This window comes from Pseudonaja textilis, chromosome 10 (assembly GCF_049901715.1).
Source record: "Pseudonaja textilis isolate UNSWEBS1 chromosome 10, rPseTex1.2, whole genome shotgun sequence".
NCBI classification, from domain to species: domain Eukaryota; kingdom Metazoa; phylum Chordata; class Lepidosauria; order Squamata; family Elapidae; genus Pseudonaja; species Pseudonaja textilis.
In genome coordinates, this window is record NC_141999.1 from 1,567,631 (window position 1) to 1,588,832 (window position 21,202).

The following is a 21,202-nucleotide window of genomic DNA, read 5'->3' on the forward strand; positions in this document are numbered from 1 at the left end:
ATGACATCCGGCCACGGGTTGGGGACAGGAAAGGAGCAACACCAACGCCAGGTCTGACAAGGGAGTAGAAGTACTGTACTCCTTGACTTACAACCACAGTTGGACTGGAACTTCGGTTGCTCAGCAAGATGCTTGTAATCACAGAGCTCGAAGGGACCTTGGGGATCTTCTATCTAGTCCAACCTCCTGTTCCAGCAGAAGACCTAGGACCATCCCAGACAAATGACAGTCCAGTCTCTTCTTGAAAGCCTCCAGTGATAAAGCACCCACAACTTCTGAAGGCAACTTCTGTTCCACGCGTTCACTGTTTTCACTGTCAGGATGAAATCCCTCCTTAGTTCTAGTTGCTTCCCTCCTTGACTAGTTTCCATCAGTTGCTTCTTGTTCTGCCTACCTTCTGAAAGTACCTGAGGCTTGGAAAATAGCTTTATCCCCTCCTCTCTGTGGCAGTCCCTCAAATATAGGAACACTGCTATCCGTGCCTCCCTGGTCCTACTTTTCGCCCGACTAGCCAAGCCCAGCAAATGAAGTGGACTTGGCTCTCTTATCTTCACTTGTGAGAAGTCGGTTGGGAAGGTCACAAATGGAGATCAAACGATCCTGGGACATTGCAATTGTTGCAAGTGCCCGAATTTTGATCACAGCATTCATTGTAAGTGCGAGGACTGGTTTTAAATCACTTCGTTTTTCAGTGCTTTTGTAACTGAATTGTTGATAAAGGGACAGTTGTAAATTGAGGACCCAATGGCAAGGTCAATTCTGCTACTAACCAGGGAGGGGGCGACACTTGCAAGACTCTTCTTAAGAGAATCATAAATGGGGTAAAAAAAATTAAAAAGGGCAACCGCTTCTCATTTAAGGTGGCATCCTGTGAACGCAGGATCCCATGCAATGAAGAAGGGGGCCTACTGGATTGCATCTCAGCCACCCCTAGGGTGGTCTCCTCTTTTTCAGAAGACATTTATTCCTTGCAGTGTTAACTTTGCTAAAGAATCATAAATCTATAATCCCATTTAATATACCAGAAGGACAAGTCAGAGTGAAAGAATGGCTGCTGTTAAAATCCAACCCATAATCCTCACAAGAGTCCAGAGCCAAAGCAATCAAAGTTTCTTGTAGATCCCTCGAAAACGTTTCCTGAACCGGAAGTTTCAGGTGTGCAATGGATTGTGGCATTGTGTGCAGAAAGTGGCCCCTCTTCCTCCCCATGGAAATGCCAAGCGGGGGGGACTGGCCAGGCCGTTCATTTTGCAGGGCCCATAACTGCCCTCTTGCTTGTCCCCACAGCCTCTCCCTGATCTCAGAGCTCCAGAGATCAAGACAGGGGGAGGCGGTTTGCAGATTCTGCAAGCCTGGAACACAGAACAGAACGACTGAGTTGGAAGGGACATTGAAGGTCCTCTAGTCCTTGCTCAAGCAGGAGAGGCGATCGCAGTGAAACCGTTGTCCATTCTATTCTTGAAAACCTCCCATGATGGATGAAACGTCACTGAAGATTCTTAGTCACCCAGGTAGAGTTTTCCGGAAGTTGAGTCATGGCAACTGGACTTCTTCTTTGAAACATTTCAGTCAGACTGAAGAAGCTACCTGGATAAGCAGCGAAACCAGAAAGAAAAGAAATCCAGTTGTATGACTCAACTTCCAGACTCCGCTGATGGAGCCCCCGCAACTTCTGGAGGGACTCCATTCCACTGACTGATTGTCTTCCCTGTCAGAAAGTTTCTCCTCAATTCCAGGTTGCTTCTCTCCTTGATAAGCTTCCATCCATGGCTTCTTGTCCTGCCCTCCGGGGCTTTGGGAAATAAATGGACTCTCTTCTTTGTGGCAACCCCTCAAATACGGGAACGCTATTACCACTAGTCCTTCTTTTCACTAGATTAGCCACGCAACCATTCTTCACATGTCTCGTCCTCCAGCCCCTTGATCCTCTTTGTTGCTCTTTGCAGAGTCTCAACATCTTTTTTATAATGTGGTGACCAAAACTGTCTGCAGCATTGCAAGTGTGGCCTTACCAAGGCATTATAAAGTGATACAACACTTCACGTGATCTTCATTCTGTCTCACTGTTGATGCAACCCAGGACTGTGTTGGCCTTTTAGGCAGCTGAAGCACACTGCTGGTTCAAATTTAAGTGGTTCTCCGCTAGGATTCTAATTCTAATTTCCCAGCAGAACACAACATTTCCAGCTTGTGTTTTGTACCAAGACTTGCTGATTTTTAACCACCCTGGCTGTTTCCTTATGCTCTGAGGGATCATATCAGAGTCAGTCGGGAGTTGGATAGTGCCTATCTGTGTATTTGTTTGTTTGTATCCCGCCTTGACATGTTTACAAATAACTCAAGGCAGTGAACATATCCAATACATTTTCCTCCTCCTATTTTCCTGACAATGACAACCCTGCGGGACAGGTTGGGCTGAGAGAGAGAACGAACTTTTTAACTCTTCCTGCAGATCATCTTCCGTGTAGTTAAAAGGTCCCAGGAAAGGAGACCACCTGCCTAAGATCCTGGGGACCCCTGACAATCGGCCTCGCCAGACTCTGACAGGCAGAAAAGCAGCTTCGCTGTTCAGGCTGCCAGTGGGCAACCTTTAATATAGTTTGACTTCCAAGATATGGGTATGATAGCAATCAGCCTCCGTGGGTAATTTTGGGCCTTGTTTGGGTCTCGGAGTTTTGTATTTGTTTACAGCTTGCCTTATAACAGAAGAAGGGAGGGAAAGGAGAAGAGCTACAGTCCCAGAGATGGGATTCTACCGGTGCAGACTGGTTCAGGAGAACCAGATGTTAAATTTGCATCTGGGTTGCCAAACCGGTATTTGAACCAACCGGCTGGCCCCTCCCACCCACGTGGCCCATTTTCGATGCAGGTAACTGCAGGGTCTGTGCGGAGGCTCTGGGAGGGGGAAAAACAGGCCTTCTAGAAATCTGGAAACGGGCCTGTTTCCGGCTTCCGGGGGGACTTCAGAGCCCGGGGAGGCCATTTTTGCCCTTCCAGAGGCCCGAGGAAAGCCTCTGGACCCTTGGGAAGACGAAAAACGGCCCTCCCGGAAGTTCCAGTAGGCCACGCCCACCATGGCCACGCCCACCCAGCAACTGAGCAGCGAACCGGTTGCTGGGATTTTTGAAGCCCCACCAACTTGTTGCTAAGTTTCCATTCCATGGTTTTGATATCAGGGAGCACTGGAGCAATGCTTCTGAAAGTGAGCAGCTTTAATATGAGTGGACTTCAACTCCCAGAATTCCCCAGCCAGCAATTCTGGCTGGGGAATTCTGGGAGTTGAAATCCCCTAAAGTTGCTAAGGTTGCAAAACACAACACGGGAGGGAAGATAAAGATCACACTCATTTGTGTTTCTTTAGCATTCATTTTTAAAGAGTTTTGCTGGGCTGATTGTCTTTCACAGGAAGATCAGCTCAAGCTGAGGCCGGCCCTACCTTTGCTCTGGAAAATGTTGTACTCAAGCTATCTCTTTCCCTACACACACACACACACACACACACACACTTCTTCCAGCTCCTACAGCGGCAATTTGGTAGCTGGCTGCTTGGAGGAACCAGGTGGGGAAATGCCACCCTCTTATCTCTGTTAATCTTTACCCCAGAAGTATGTCAGTGTGTCCATTGCATTCATTTCTTGTCTGAGCATGTAAGGGCTGGAAGTGCCCAGACAGGGCTGCAAAATTACCAGTGTTTTTGCCTTCCAAAGTGAGTCATAATTGGTGGCTCCAAAAAAACACGTTCGGTTTCTGGAGGCCACGTTAGCTCCAAGTAACCAAAAGCAATTAGGCTGAGCCAGGCAACTGGCAGCAGGGGGAATTTCTTGAATTTGCAGTCTTTACCCAGGAAACTCAGCAGGGGTTACTTCAAGTAAAACTTCTACTTCATTCTGTTTCTTGGGGTTCTGCTTGCTGGCCTTGTGATTCCACCAAAAGCAAGAATCCAAATGATGAATAACTAATAAATGGTTTTTATATAAAAATAGAACCATTTTAAAAGCACAAGTTAAAAATAATTAACAGAGCAAGCCTGTTCTTGATAAATAACTCTATAATTACACTGAAGAAAGATATTCGAGGCTACAGCTGTGAGGTGAATTGGGAGCCATTTTCTCAAACCAAGGAAAATGGAGACCAAGTTCAAAGATCATTCTTTGAATACTGGGCCCAATCCAACAAAATGCAGTTCACTGGTGAGAAAAGTAAGGCCCAACACTTAGGCAAGGCAGTCAAATGCACAGGCACGGAATAGGATGCACCTGACTCAGCATTAGTCGCTGTGAGAAGGATCTAGGAGTCCACTTAAATATGAGCCAGCGGTGTGCTGCAACCGCCAAACAGCCAACGCAATCCTAGCTGCATTAACAGAGATCACATGATGTATTAGCACTGCTATATACTGCACTGGTAAGACCACATTTGGAATGCTGCGTCCAGTTTTGGTCGTCACGATACAAAAAAAAATGTTGAGACTCTGGAAAGTGCGCAGAGAAGAGCCAACAAAAATGATTAAGGGGCTGGAAGCTAAACCATATGATCAATGATTGAGGGAAGTAGATATGCCTAGCCTAACAAAGAGAAGGACTGGGGTGACATAAGGCATGACTGCCAGCTGCCTGCAATTTGGCAGTTCAAATCCCACCAGGCTCAAGGTTGGCTCAGCCTTCCATCCTTCTGAGGGGGGTAAAGTGAGAACCCAGATTGTTGGGGGCAAGAGGCTGATTCTGTTAACTGCTTGGAGAGGGTTGCGAAGCACTGTGAAGTGGTATATCGGTCTAAGTACTATTGCTATTAAGCCATAAATCATCAAATGGAAACCACGGTGCCTTGGTTCACACATTGCAGTACACAACACAAAACCCACACAGATAGTTCTTGACTTGCCAATCGTTTAGCGACCATTCGAAGTTACAATGGCACTGAAAAAAGAGACTTGTGACCGGTCCTCACACAATCACTGCAGCATCCCACAGTTGCACAGTCACCCTTGGCGATCTTCCCAGCTGGCTTCCAACAAGTGACATCTATGAGAAAACTGGCAGGGAAGGTCACAAACTCTGATCATGTGATGTCTCACTTAACAACCAGACTCATTCACTTAATGCCTGTGGCAAAAAAAAGATTACAAAAAGGGTCATGCGATGCCTCACTTAATCACCCACCACTTAATGATGAATTTCCCACCTCCGCTTATGGTTTGTAAGTCGAGGGGACCTGTGTGATGGGTCTTGTGCACTATGCAAACCCATCCCTGTTCTTCCCTTCCCACTTTCTAAAACATTTCCCCTCTTGCAGGAAAGGGACCACAAACTCTTACCAAATGTCTGAGTGTATCTCTGGCAGGTGGGCTTGGAGACCCCTCCCCACTCAGAGCCAAGGTCTGCATCTGCCCCAGGACCTCGGCCTCAGCTGGGCCCCCATCCTGGCTCCTGAATTAGGGAGGGCAGCGCCAGCCTGTTCCCAGTCCCTGGGCATGGGGGCCAGAGGCAGAGGAGGCATCGATGTCCTGTCGAGATGAAATGCAACGGGAGGCTTCAGTCCTCCTCCGGAGGTACACAAACACGACGGTCAGGATTTTATGGGGATGGACCAAGCTTCTCAGGCAGCCTGGCCCTGGTGCAGGCTCTCTGCTCCCTTCAGACAGTTTTGCATCTGCACACTGCGGTGGAGATGAAGCATTGAAGGGCAGGGAGGTTCATGCCCTCGTGGTCAGCCTGAGCAAGAACCACTGGGGACCAGGCAGCCAAGTTTGAAGGGCAGCTGCCTAAGCCTCCTCCCGGGCCCCTGCAGAGCCTGGGAGGAGAACGTCTTGACCTGAACCCGGAACAACTGCATGCACCATCCACAACCTGGCTTTGTAAACGTGTGTGAGGGAATCTGTTGGGAAACGGCCAGGAGATCTTTCACAGGTATAACACGGGGACAAAAACTTGATAATGGGGAGCCAGCATCGGGACCAGACCAGACCGTTCTTAGTTGCAAGACGGTAGTTGCCACTTTTACTGACATGACAAAAATCATGGCTTCTACTACATGGATCCATTTCAACAAGCTTTCTTTTTTGATTTTTGTTTTGTTTACTTCCTGAATCTCCTATCATTCCCTCCTTACTCAAAGAAATAGAGACTTATGACCAGTCGCTTAGCAACCACCCAGTTACCCCCAAAAGCTACTTATGACCTTCTGGTGGCCTCCCCTGGGGTCACAGGATCACATTTTCCATGTTCAGAAACTGGACCACATTTATGGTCCCTTGAAGCATCCTGGGGTCAAATGACCACCGTTTGTGATGTTTTCACCAAAAACTGGCACTTACTTCCGGTTTCCAGGAAAAAAGCCCCATCGAACCATGGCGTTCACTTAATGGGCACGGCATCTGCTTTAATGGCTGCTGCATTCACCTAATGGCTACTGTAAAAAAAAAAACCAAACAGCTTGTAAAATCGAGTGTGATGACATGGCGACCAACTTAATAACTGTCCTGATTGATGACTGAAATTGCAGGCTGAGTTTTGGTCATTAAGTCATTCCTGTAAGAGGCTGCATCGCTTGCTGCAAACTCTCAGAGAGTCTTGTGCCCCTTTTCTCCTGTGAGGAGCCCCTGCTAAAATCATTGCATTTCAAAGTAAATGTGCCCAGGACTGAAATGCTGCAGCCTTTTACTGATTTATAAAAGTCCTGTTGAAATCAGAAAAATGCTGTGGGGTTTCAAGGGCTGAACAGGTGGGATAAGAGACTCCTAGAAAGCTCCTGGTTGAGACTGGGGACTTTCAAAGCAGCCCCAACTGAAGGCGACACTTTCTGATGGGCATCCCAATCCCGGCACTGAAGGCCTCCAGGCCCTGCTCCACCCAGAAGGGCCTTTACCATTTCTTGCATGCCTCAGTCCAAAATACTATAAATATTATTGATAACATAATCTGCATGTTTCTCCTTCTCCTGTAGAACAGCACAAGGTCCAGCGAATAAATACACGCAAAGCTTGCCAGTGATTGTGTGACTTTTTGCTATCTATTAATAACTCTTTTGCATGTGCACAAGATATCCCGTTTCCTCCTAGCACAGGCCCCGTAAGGGTGTCGCAACTGCTGGCCTGGAACCAAAACGGCGGATAAGCAGGAACAGCACGTAGGAGCCTCCTCAGAGCTGCTCCTTCGAACTGGGTGAAGGTGTGGATCCCCAGCCGGGCTCTGGGTGCCGGGCGGGGGGGGGGTCTTCCTACCCCAGCCTTCCCAAGACTCAGAGCTCAAGGCTTGTTGCTCCTCTCTTCACATGCTTCACAGCCTGCTCCCCCCACCGCTTCTTCACCGCTAAATTTGAATAGGTCCGGCTGCCAACTCAGATGCGGGGGGGGGGCAGTTTAATGGGGGGGGGGGGGGCAAACATTCCAGCTAGTTTTCTCCTCTGCTGCGTCTCCTTTTCATACTTGTGTAATAGAACAAGGGAAATATCTGATCATCAAAGTTATGGGTCATGTGCAATCAGTGGAGATAATGGTTCTGCGTAATTCGAGCCCCGCCCTTCCTACCTGTGTTAGCAAACCACACCCCGAAAGGTGTCTACCCCGCCCCCGTGGACACAGGAAGAATGGGACATCTTTGGTCTTCCATACGTTGCTGAAAATTTTCCAGACAGTTGAACCCAGGAATTGTTCAGTCATACTTGGAAAATACACACACACACACACACACACACACACACACACACACACGCTGCTAGGCTGTTCCTCTTGCATTGATATGTTAGGTAAACATATAGCCAACAGAAGGCCGCTTCAGTGAGAGATGCTCTTAATGGGAATACTTTAAATAGGAACAGCAGGAAGGACACACAATAACCACTGAACGCTGCAACAATTGCAAAATTACTTTCCTTGATCCCAGGAGCCAAAATACGGCCAAAACAAACACTATCCATCAACTGAGTAGCAAAGGGATTTCCAAAACAGGTCAAATGCTCTGAAGAGAGAGATCCTATTAGATACAAAAAGTAGCAGTTTTATAAGCAGTTCAGAATTAGGAAGCTGTAGAGGTGGAAGTGAGGCTCATCCAGAGGAATCTTAATGGATAAGACAAATGTCAGCTCCTCCAGGCCTCCTTCCTGGGTGTAACAGAAGGCAAGGGTGACCTTGGGAGGAGCCAACCTAATGGTGGTGGGAAGTTTGTGCTTTTGGACTTGCAAGTTTTGTTTGTTAATGTAGCCTATCAATAAAATAAAATTAGCTCATCTAGTCCCGTTTCCTGTCTGGTTTACTTGGGAGGGCTGATGTTGGGTTTGAGTTGCTAATTTGCTGATCCTCCATATTGTTCTTCAAATATGGTGTTACAGGGGAGGCTTCGTTCATGGGGAATAAAATTGAATATTTACTTCCCCTTCTTTGAAAGCCGGACTTTCATTGATGGCAGCCTAAAAGGGTGTTTGCCTTTTCTGCAGACACATCACACTATTGGCCCACGTGTCATTTGCAGCCGCAATTGCCCAAGCAGAGGCACATCAGTCTATGCACACCTTGCATTTGATTCCTGTTTCCTTAGTGGAGAGCTAAGTTTGCTGATGACACAACAGAGATTGGTCTCATTCGAGACAACGATGAATCTACATACAGCCAGGAGGTTATACAACTTGCCTTGTGGTGTAACCGGAACAATCTGGAACTGAACACACTCAAAACCATAGAAATGGTGGTAGACTTTATAAAAAACCACCTCTTACAATACTAGACAACACCGTATCAACAGTAGAGACCTTCAAATTTCTAAGTTCTACTATATCACATGACCTAAAATGGACACCTAACATCAAAAACATCATCAAAAAAGCACAACAAAGAATGTTCCTTCTGCACCAACTCAGAAAGCTCAAACTGCCCAAGGAGCTGCTGATACAGTTCTACAGAGGAATTATTGAGTCTATCATCTATACCTCTATAACTGTCTGGTTTTTTTCTGCAACCCAACAGGACAGACACAGACTTCAGAGAATAATTACGATTGCAGAAAAAACAATTACTACCCCCCTGCCTTCAATTGAGGACCTATATACTGCACAAGTCAAAAAGAGGGCTGTGAAAATATTTACAGACCCCTCACATCCTGGACATAAACTCTCAACTCCTGCCCTCAAAACGATGCTATAGAGCCCTGCACACCAGAACAACTAGACACAAGGAGTTTTCTCCCGAAAGCCATCACTCTGCTAAACAAATAATTCCCTCAACACTGTCCAAATATTTACAAAGTGTACACTACTATTACTGTTAATCTTCTCATCACTCCTTATCACCCACCCCCTCCCACTTGTGATTGATTGTAGGACTGTAACTTTGTTGCTAGTATCCTTACGATTTATATTGACTGTTTCCTAGTATGATTGATTGTTGATTGTACCCTATGACTATTATTAAATGTTGTACATTATGATTCTTGATTCTTAACAAATGTACCTTTTCTTTATGTATACTGAGAGTATTTACACCAAGACAAATTCCTTATGTGTCCAATCACACTTGGCCAATAAAGTATTCTATCTATCTTCTATCTTGTGCTTATAGGTGAAACTCGAAAAATTAGAATATTGTGCAAAAGTTAATTTATTTCAGTAATGCAACTTAAAAGGTGAACCTAATATATGAGATACTCATTACATGCAAAGCAAGATAGTTCAAGCTGTGATGTGTCATAATTGAGATGATTATGACTTACAGCTCATGAAAACCCCAAATCCACAATCTCAGAAAATTAGAATATTGTGAAAAGGTTCAATATTCCCACTCTAATCAGCTAATTAAGCCATAACACCTGCAAAGGGTTCCTGAGCCTTTAAATGGTCTCTCAGTCTAGTTCAGTAGGAATCACAATCATGGGAAAGACTGCTGACTTGACAGTTGTGCAGAAAACCATCACTGACACCTCCAAAAGGAGGGAAAGCCTCAAAAGGTAATTGCAAAAGAAGTTGGATGTTCCCAAAGTGCTGTATCAAAGCACATTAATAGAAAGTTATGTGGAAGGGAAAAGTGGAAGAAAAAGGTGCACAAGCAGCAGGGATGACCGCAGCCTGGAGAGGATGGTCAGGAAAAGGCCATTCAAAAGTGTTGGGGAATTTCACAAGGAGTGGACTGAGGTTGGAGTCAGTGTAGCCACCACACACAGACAGATCCTGGACATGGGCTTCAAATGTCCGTATTCCTCTTGTCAAGCCACTCCTGAACAACAAACAACGTCAGAAGCGTCTTACCTGGGCTAAAGAAAAACAGACCTGGGCTGTTGCTCAGTGGTCCAAAGTCCTCTTTTCTGATGAGAGCAACTTTTGCATCTCATTTGGAAACCAAGGACCCAGAGTCTGGAGGAAGAACGGAGAGGCACACACTGCAAGATGCTTGAAGTCCAATGTGAAGTTTCCAAAGTCTGTGTTGATTTGGGGAGCCATGTCATCCGCTGGTGTTGGTCCACTGTGCTTCATTAAGTCCAGGGTCAATGTAGCCGTCTACCAGGAGATTTTGGAGCACTTCATGCTTCCTTCCGCAGACGAGCTTTATGGGGAGGCTGACTTCATTTTCCAGCAGGACTTGGCACCTGCCCTTACTGCCAAATGCACCAAAACCTGGTTCAATGACCATAGGATTACTGTGCTTGATTGGCCAGCAGTCACCTGACCTGAACCCCATAGAGAATCTATGGGGCATTGCCAAGAGAAAGATGAGAGACGTGAGACCGAACAATGCAGAAGAGCTGAAGGCCACTATTGAAGCATCCTGGTCTCCCATAACACCTCAGCAGTGCCACAGGCTAATAGCTTCCATGTCACGCCGCATGGAGGCAGTAATTGCTGCAAAAGGGGCCCAAACCAAGTACTGAGTACATCTGCATGCTTATCCTTTTCAGAGGTCCTATATACAATCCTTGTTTTATTGATTGTATGTAATGTTCTAATTTTATGAGATTGTGGATTTGGGGTTTTCATGAGCTGTAAGCCATAATCATCACAATTATGACAAATCACGGTTTGAACTATCTTGCTTTGCATGTAATGAGTCTTTTCTCATGTATTAGGTTCACCTTTTAAGTTGCATTACTGAAATAAATGAACTTTTACACAATATTCTAATTTTTCGAGTTTCACCTGTATCTCCACCAAACTTCATTCCATGATTTTCTGCCCATTTCTCTAACCTACCAAGATAATCTTGATTTTTATTTCAGTCGAGCTATTAACTGGCTCATTTAGTTCTGTGTCATCTTCAGCTCTGGTAAGTATTTCCTCCGTCTCTTATTTGCTATTGTAAATTTATATAGCTGCCCATCTCACATATGTGATCCTGGGCAGCATATAAAGTTAAAACAAACAAACAAACAAACGGTGTTATTGGATCCTTAGGGCCAATGAGAAATCCACATTCTCAGGTCCTTCTTCCCTCAAGATATTAATATAAATACCAGTTAAAAATGGTTCCACTCATTTTTTTTCTTTCCAATTTGTAAGGAATCACTGATGAGTATCACTGTGTTCTCACAACGTAACTAAATCATCATTGGGTGACTCTTAGTTGCTGAGAAAACACAAGTGACTGAGTGAAGACATGCTAAGCCCAAGGTCTCGCCTGAGAAACTCCGGTTTTGGGTCCATATCCCATTTGCTACATGATCAAAGGAATCCGCCTTGTGAGGCTCTCACCTATGCGAGGCCAGGCCCTAAGATCAGAAGATTATTTTGGAAAAGGCCTTTTCCAACAACCTTCCACCTTTTTTTCCCCATGAAGCATTTCAAAGGGGTCTGTGGGCAGCTGCCTTATATTGAGATGGCCGAGACATTGGAGTTCTTGATCCTACAATGGCAATTTCTGGGGTATTCCTTTTCTCACATTTACCGGCAGCCACAAATTACAAGAGACTTCCCCAAGACTCCAATGGGTTTCAAAGTTCCTCAACAATTCCCAGAATTGTGACTGGCTGGGGAATCCTGGGCATTGAGGTCAACTCACCTGAAAGCTGCCAGGGCTGTGAAGCACCGCTACCCACCCTCACTGGGCTGCAGTTCCCATTATGGCGGCTGCTTCTTCATGGCCTGTTGCAGAGTTTCAGCATTTCTCGGAGCTCAGGAAGGTTCGTCAACCTTGTGGTAAAGAGCAATTGGTTTTCATGTTTTATGACCTTGGCCACCATCATACAGGTTTATGTAAACAAAGGTATTAAGCCTTGTTCTATATATTCAGAACTGAGCTGGAAGGGACCTTGGAGGTCTTCTAGTCCAACCCCCTGCTCAAGCAGGAGACCATAGATCAGGGCTGTCAAACTCATTGCCCGCGGATTGGATGCGTCACATCTGGCCCTGCCCGCGCCCAGTTTAGCAAAGGGGGGAAAGGTCCCGATATGTCATGTGATGGCGCCGTGACAATGTGAGTTTGACACCCCTGCCCTAGACCATTTCAGACAAGTGGCTGTCCAATCTCTTCTTAACCTCCAGTGATGAAGCACCCACAACTTCTAAAAGCTACAGAAAAGGACCGGGGGGGGGGACACATGGAAGCAGGATTCCAGTATTTGAGAGGCTGCCACAAAGAGGGAGTCAATTTATTTTCTAAAGCACCAGAGGGAAGGACAAGAACCAATGGATGGAAACTAATCAATCAAGGAGAGAAGCAACCTGGAATTAAGGAGAAACTTCCTAATGGAGGAAAATTAACCAGCTTCCCTCCGGAAGTTGTGGGTGCTTCATCCCTGGAGGCTTTTAAGAAGAAACCGGACAGTTACTTGTCTGAAATGATATAGCAGGGGGGTGGAGTAGAAGACCTCCAAGGTCCCTTCCAGCTCGATTCCGATTCCGATTCACTGGTTGTCCTCAATATTAGGAAGTTTCTCCTTCATTCCTTGGTTAGTTTCCATCCATTACTTCTTGTCTTGATTTTTGATGTTTTGGAAAACAAATGGACCCCTCCTTCTTTGGGGCAGCCCCTCAAATACTGGAATACTATCATTCCCCCCAGTCCTTCTTTTCTCTAGATTGGCCAAAGCCAATTTCTGCAATTCTTCATGTGTTTTTGTCTCCAGGCCTTTAGTCTTCTTAGTTGCTCTTTGCTCATCTTCCAAAGTCTCCACATCCTTTTTGTAGTTTGGTAACCCAAACAAGTGACAGTATTCCAGGTGTGGCCTAAGATTTTATAAAATGTTTGTTTGCTTTAAAAACCAACTTTTTAAAAATGTGACTTGGCATGATATGAGAATTAAGGCAATAATTCTGAAATTGCTTAAGTGATGCTTTCTTAATATATTGGATCAGTGTCCTAAAGATAATCATGATGGTAATAAGGTTTATAGCACACATGTTGGATTTTGTCTTCAATGGGGTTCAAAGTGTAATTTTGTTTTCAAACAGAGAAAAGTAAGTGGAAATCCGATCACAAGTCATTACAGCCATTAAGCCGAGGCATCCAAGTGACCGAAAATGATTTTACTACATTTTTTGTGGTGGTTTTTAAGCAAACAGAGTGGTTGCAAGCACGAATCCATTCTTTCAAATGTGTGTTTTTGCCAGAAACTGACAAAGGATGTTGGAATCCAGCAAAGAACATCACAAATCACGTGACCCTGGGAGGGGCAATGGCTGGGGTGGGCTGGGGTGGAGAGGAATGCTTCGTGGGCTGTTCAGCAGCCATCCTGTGTCTGTCATCAATGCCAATGGTGGTTAAGGGACTGGTTGTAACTCAAGGACTGCCTGTAACTGGTGTCTCACTTTGAAGGACAAGAGGCTGGGTTGAGACCTGCATCGGAAGAGGAGAAGAGCCCTCTGTAGAAATTCACGTCGTGATGGATGTGTTCATTCTGACAGCATTACAAAATTCTTTCGAGATTTTTGCAGAGCAGATTAAGCACGGTTATCTCTTCCCAAAAGTTTGTCCTGCTGCAGTTCTTTTGCAAAAGAAGTTCATTTTCTTCTCTTAAGCTCTGTTTAAATCCACCACACTCTGCCTGCAATGCCACCCACTTCCTCCTGCTGTTTTCTCTGCTCCTCCGCTTTCTCTTCATCCTCTTTAGGGGTCCTGAAATCCCTGGAAGATTGTTGATTATCAGAGAAGGCCCCACATTCCAAAGACCCTGCCGGTTGTTCGGTTTTGCTATTTTAACCAGCCCAGAACACTTGCTAAGATTCATATGAGGCTCTTTAAACCAAATAAACTTTACATATTTTGCCTGTGGGAGAAAATATTTCCTAGCACTGTACTGTATATAACCAAAATCAAGGAGGAAAATAACTGGCACCCGATTCCCATCCAAGTGAAGTTCCTGACTGTAGAGTGGATCAGAGGACTGTCCTTGACAGCAGGCAAAGTCTCTGGAGACCACTGATAAGCGTCGATCTCCAAGGCTGCTTCCGGCCAGCGTCACCTAACTCTCTGCAGCAGCATTTGCAAACTCCGGATCTGTTTCAGTTCGGCAAAGCCTCTCTTCTCGCTGCGAAGGATGCCGATCTCCCCGGGCCTTCTGTGGCCCCCGTCCTTCCCACACAACCCCCCTTTCCAATGCTTCTGCTTGGCGGGTCAGAGACTGGGATGAACTGGGCAGCTGCAATCTCGGCTGAGCCTTTGTTTCCGCAGGACCCAGAGCCACACAGGGAGTCCATTGTCAGCCGAAATCTCTTCCGAGGCCCTCCAGGATGTGGGGGGGGGAGTGGGAGAGAAGCTGGCAGGGATCCCCAGCCTCAGCTTTTCATCTTCCTCCACCAACACAGAGCAGAACCTCTGCTGCTCCGCCTTTGCTGCCTCTTCCCCGCCCTCTTCCGTTCTTGCTTGGTTCCTCAACTTCGTGTCTCCATGAAACTTTGGAAGATGTGGAACGGGCTCCACCTACTAGGCTCCCAGCAAAGGAAACCTGGGGGGGGGGGGCTGATATGAAGAGTCTCATCTCGGCTGGCACAAGGCAAAAGATGTTTGGCATAATTTGCAACAGCTGCTGGAAACACAACCTATGGTTAAACGTGGGAAGGGGATCTACGTAAGAAGGCAGGAGGACTAGTAGGCTGAGAAGCTGAGAATAGAACGAGGGCTGGACGTCCAAGGAACCCTGCAGAGGTGAGCTTGGTCAGCATCACCTGGAAAAGGTTTGTACCCCATGCAGCTGGCAAGGAGATGAGGGGAAGGGCCAGGCCGGCCAAGGAACCTGCTTGGATGCCTGCCTCTGTGGGTCACCTGGAGTTGAGACGACCCTCATGGACTTTGAGGGGATTCTTCAGCTGCCCCTTTTTCTAAAGCTGCGGTCACAGGGGCCGGGTTGGCCAAAACCGAGTCCATCCCATGGCACCTGACTCTGCTGCAGGCAGGCTGAACTTTCACCTACTGGGGGGATCCAAGGAGGCTGCCCTGATCAACTGGCAGGGCAGGTGCAGGACTGTAAAGGGCAGGAGGGAAATTCCCAGCCTTACGAATGCGGAGTCCGTTTGCCTTTGAGCATCACCAGAAGGACTTCGATTCTCGGTTTGATGGCTGTGGTTGGTCCACCTGCTCTAACTCCCTCTGGGCACCCCCACAAGAAGGGGCTCTTGCTCAAAGCTCAGTCCAGTGTCGTCGGAAGACCCTTTGCCTGCCTTGGGGCCTCAGGCAGGTTCTGGATCTCAGCCAGTTTGCAAATGACTCCAGCGATGTTTAGAAATCCTACTGCTGCAAACAACCGAAACTCACAGGCGACTGAGGATGCCAGAACACCAACAGGCCGAAGGTTGCTGACCAATGACTCTCCCCTGAATGGGGAGGGGGTGAGAGGGGCAGCAGAAGGGTCAGGATGCCATCCTCTCCCCTTGCTAGAGACCTGGTAACTCTGCTGGAAATCCCAGATTGATGGGGAATTTTGAGGGCTGCAGTGGAACACATGGTGAGGCCACTATAGCAACAGCACTTAGACTTATATACGGCTTTATAGTGCTTTTCTCTAAGTGTCAGCCTCTTGGCCCCAACAATCTGGAAGGAAGGATGGAAGCCTGAGCCAACCTTGAGCCTGGCGGGATTTGAACTGCCAAATTGTAGGCAGCTGGCTGCAGCAGAAGTAGCTTGCAGTACTGCACTCTAACCACTGCATCAGAGGCTCCTTTGCTGGCAAAGACTCAAATGCGCCTTCTCCAGTAAGTTGAAGATTATGGCTGCTGGAGATAAATGAAAACGAGTTTTGCAGAATACCAGCAGACCTCAACTTAAAACTGGTCACTTAGTGTGCTGGTCAAACTTAGAACCACCTGAAAATGGGGATTTATGGCTCGGATTTGAACTTCTGACAATTGGGGCACCCCCACAGCCACGTGCCAAACTTGGGGCCGTTTGCAGCATCCTCTGGTCTCATGACCCCCCCATACAACGGTTTTGTCAAAAACTGGCAACACCTCCAGATTTCAGCAAAATCGCCCCATAGAGAAGAACTATTGGTTTGCTTACAGACTGTAGTGTTGCTGCAAAAAAGGTTGTAAAATTGGGTTGATCTTGTGACCGACCTGTTTTATGACCATTATGACATATGACCATAACGGGCAGGCTGAAAGTCTGAAAATGCTTTCCTCATTCAGGCGGGTTGCCCTGGGCCCATCGGAAGGAAGACCCACGGGGTTCGAGCAGCTTTGTTGCCAGGTCCATAGACAAAGTGTCCTCCTTCCCCAACCAAATCGACTGGAAGACAACTCCCACCATCCCAAAGTCTGTGCCCAGGATAGCCCTGCAAAGGGTGACCAGAGAGGCACCTGCAGCGCTTGGAAAGGGTCCCGGGCAGGAAGGGCAGCAGGTGCTCCCAGTCTTCCCGGGCTGGGCTGGCGGTGCCCACAGTCGAGCTGCACGTGGGGGTCCCGAAGCAGGAAGAAAACCTGCCTGGAAGTCTATGAGGAGATGGGCCCAAGGCTGCCCCCCCCCCACATTCCCAAAATGCTCTGGGGAAAAGGGGGCTTCCCTTATCAGAAGACGGTCCAGCAGCAGCAAAAGCCTGGCGTTGGGCCAGGAGGCCGCTATTAAAAATGGGGCTGCACCACCACCACCACCACCACCCCCCGCCCCCCACCGCAGGCCTGCTGAGCTTCCGAATGGCTCCGGGAGAGGCAGCCGTTCAGGTGCGCTGGCCGCGAGAAGGACAAGGAGGGCGGGTCTCCCGGGTGCTCTGGCCACGCTGCGGGGCGGGGCGCCGGGGGGGAGGCCCCCTGGGCAAGCAGAGGAGGCCCGCCCCGGCCGGGGATGCCAGGGCCAGAAGGGAGGGGCCGCGCGGCCGAGCAAGAAAGCCCTCCGCCCCGCGGCTGGGGGCTGGGAGGGTGCAGGGCGGCGGGGGGTCTCCTGGGCAGGAGCTTGGATGGAGCCCCCCGCAGCCCCCTCCCCAAAGGCCGGGCCGCCTGGGCCGAGCACAAAGGAGCACCAGGGTCCCCGCTGCCCCGCCGGGGAAGCTCTGGGAGAAGCAGGGGCTTCGGGCATCCGGCGGCCGGGGAAGAAGGCCCGCCCGGCAGGCCGAGCCGCGGAAGGGCCGCAGGTGCCCCGGGCAGGCGGGCGAGCCTGGGCAGAGGAGCCCGAGGGGGAGGCGCTTCCGCGGGGCCTCCCTTGGCGCCGCTCGCGGATCTCGCGGATGCCCCTCCTGGGCGGGGCCTTTCCCAAGCAGCGCCCCCCCGCCCCCGGTCTGTGCCTGGCTGGCGGTGAGCGCGGGCGGAGCAAGGCGGGGGCCGGGCGGGGCTTCGTGGACGGCTCGGCCCTGGCGGAGGAAAGCGGCAGAACCGGTTTGAGGCGTGGAGGGGGGGAAAGGAGGCGGCGACGGTGCCCCGAGTGGCCGGATTCGCTCGGCTACTTTTGCCCTCGGAAAGCCCTTTGCTCGCTCTGCGGCCCGCCCGGCCCCCGTCGGCCCCCGAGCTCGGGTCCCGCTGCCGGTTGGGGCTTATGGGGATTGAAGTCCCGCACCCCAGGAGAGCGGCAGGTGGCCGGGCATCACTCTGACAAGGCTGCTGGGGGTTTCCCACCGTCAACGCTCAGTGGAGCTCGGCCCCTTTGGACACAGTTCAAAAAGGGGCGGGGGGGGGGGCTGTGTCTTGCTGCCTTCCCCAATTTGGGGCCTCTTTCCATGGTGCAATCTACCAATTTCCACAATATTTTTTTATTTATATTTTTAATACCTCCTTTATTATTATTTTTGGGAATAATTCAGGGTGCCAGATGCGCACAATACTCCCTCCTCTTCCTAATTTCCCCGCAACAGCCCAACCCCCATGGCCTGAGAGAGAAGGGCCGGCGTGAGGACTCTGGCCTGGGCCCTTCCTCACCAGGCCGAGCGGCTCGCTCTCTTCCCATCCATTTCCATGCTTGCTGGGAATTCTGGAAGTCCGTAGCTCAGGTGGGCAGCCAGGCTGAAGAGCCCTGCAGAGATTCCCTCCAGGGAACGGCCAAGAAAGTTGAGAGGGTGGCTGCAACTGGGTGACTGAGACCCCAGAAACACAACATTTGTAAAACAAAAAACAACAGGTTGAGCTTCCATCACACTGTCTTGGCTACCATATTGACTTTTTTCACCCTGCCCTGAGGACTTTCTTGCTTTCGTATCAGTCTTCGGATTAAGAAAGCCACGCTCAACTCCAAACAACCGTCTCCTTATCTGGAAGAAACTCCCCAGAGGACACATTGCGGGAGGAGAGCCCTGTAGATTAAACAGTGCCTTTCAACCTCTACAAGGTTTAAGATACGTGGATTTCAATTCCCAGAATTCCCCAGGCTTAAAGATCTTAAACATCTTAAAGAGTTGCTCAGAGTGAGAAACGCTGGCTTAAATCACAACATCCAAATTCAGAATAATCATCCCATCTCAAAAAGGCCCATGCTAATCCCCGGAGCTCACCTGATTTTTACCATTTAAGGCAGAAAGGCCCTTATTAAAAGGTGGCACAGATTCTCCTTGACTTCGGAGCATTTCCCCTGCGAAGGCCCCTTGTCACGAGAAGAGCCTGGCCCACAGCACATCTGAAAGGGGCAGCCTATCTGGGAAGCCCCCTGTGCCTGGCCTGGTGTTCTGGTGCTTGGCAGAGTCCCCTACCAACCAGAATGCCAGGTCCTGCCACCTTCATGTTCCTTCCGGAGGGTGGGGGGAGTCTCTGTCGCTTTCCAAGCAGTCCAGCCAGGCGTCTTCAGCCATTGCGGCAAGGCAAGCGGAGCCCAGAGCCAGGGACGAGGGCGCTGAGGGGTTTGCCCACAGTCGAGCCCCCAGAACTCTCCTGTCTGCCTCTTTCCAATGAAAAGTCAGGCAATGGATATTCTACTCGTCTTGCCTCCAGTTGGGTTCACCTTAGGTCAGGTGAGCTTCTTTGAAAACAAAGCTGGTGCAGAATTCCAGTGGAGGACCTGGGTTGGAAACAGGAAAAAAGGGAGGGAGGGATGTGGGGGGGCTGAGGAGGCAGGTTCTCATTCAGCTGCTAGCCCTGGGAGGGGGCGGCTGCCTGGGGGGAGGGGCAGCATCGCTTTAGGCAGCTGCAGGACTCTGCCCGGAGCCTTCTCCAAGTTTCCCAGGGTCGGATCTGGGATCCTGGGTGCGGATGCCCTCGGTGCCCATCAGTGCCCCACCTGTTGCCTGGCAATGATGCTCCCCTTCCTGGGTGTCGGTTGCCAGCCCAGGCAAGAGCTGCTTCCACCCCCACCCCCACCCCCACCCCCCCAGCACCTCGTGATTAGCCTCGTATCCAATCGCAGGCCCACCTCTTGGGAGATTTCTGTCCTGCCAGCAGCAGCTTCTGGCTGGGTTCCAAGGCAGGGAATCCTGCCTGGAGCAGAGCAAAGGCTGGGAAATGCTCGGCTGCACCCGGGTTGCCGGGGACCTTGGCAACGCAGGTGGGGGGTGGGGGGGACTCTTCAGACAATTCGTTTGACATTTGCCACTCGCATCCACAAACAGCGCAAACACCTGGGCTGCTACTCTTAAGAGCAAAGGAAAGGCAGAGGTCAGGAGGTTGTTCTGGTGCCTCTTTGGTTGCCTGCATTATACCCAAGAAGACAGCAGCCCTGGAAGGAACGCCCTGGCTCACCTGGAGAGGCCAGGTGGGGAGAGGTGCCCTGGGAAGAGCTGGGGGATTCTGGAAGTGGAAGCCCACTCTCTCAGTTGCTGAGTTGAGAAAGAGGGTGAGACTCCCAGCACTGCTGGCTCCCTTCCTCTCTTCCTCCCACCCGGGCCCCGCCTTCCCAAAGCATCCGTCCTTGGCAGAGACTCTGCAGCTACAGAACTTCTGGGAGCTGCTCTGGCTTGTACATGTTTAAGGACGAGCAAGAAACATTCCTAGGTGGCCTTGACTTGCCTTGACTTCAGCAGCTTCTGGCAGCCGGAGAAATGTAGTGGCTGAGAAGAAAGTCGGATTTTAGCAGGGGAAGGGAAGTCGGGGAGGTCACCCAAGTCGAGGTGGCTGCCGCAGCTGTGTGCGCTCTGAAGCAGCCACCCAGTTTCAGCCAGTGCCATGCATGTAAAACAGAGCCGGAAGATCAAGGGCTGTGCAGTCATAGCTGCTATTTTGACTTACTGGCCACGCTCCCAAAGATGCCACAACACAAGGTGCTCAGGTGCGTCCTGTCTGGAGAGGACCACATTTTTAAGGTTACATTTCTTAATTCTTTATGCTTGTAATATTTTATTTGTACTTCGCCCAGAGTCTCTCTGTGAGGAGATGGGCAGTTTCTGAATTTGATGGATAGATGTGTGTGTGTGAGAGAGAGAGAGAGAGAATGAAGCTGCATGGGTCAAGAGCTGGCTTGGAAGATTCCCATTCCCAGATTTCATTTAAGACCTCCCTGTTCAGGGAACAGAAAGTCTCACCAAAAATTCAGGGAATTCATTCAGCCGGTTCTGAACAGTTCTGGAGAACCGGTAGTGGAAATTTTGAGTAGTTTGGAGACCCGGCCAATCCCGTCTCTGACTGGCCCCACCAATCCCATCTCTTCTCTTCCTCCCATTGAGTCCCAGCTGATCGGCTGGGTCTCCTTTGGTTGCCCTGCACAGGAGAACAGAGCTGGAAAGCAGGCCAGTGGGGTGGGGAGGGGAGGGGGATTTTGCAGTAACCTTCCCTTGCCACGCCCACCAAGCCACGCCCACAGAACCAGTAGTTAAAAAAAGTTGAATCCCACCACTGGCCAGAACCCACCTCTCTCCTGAAGGCTTTGCAGCTCCGGCAGCTTCTGATCAGCCATGGAAAGGCCCCCTCCTCCCCCAGCTGACATGCGGTGTGAGACTTACACCCCATG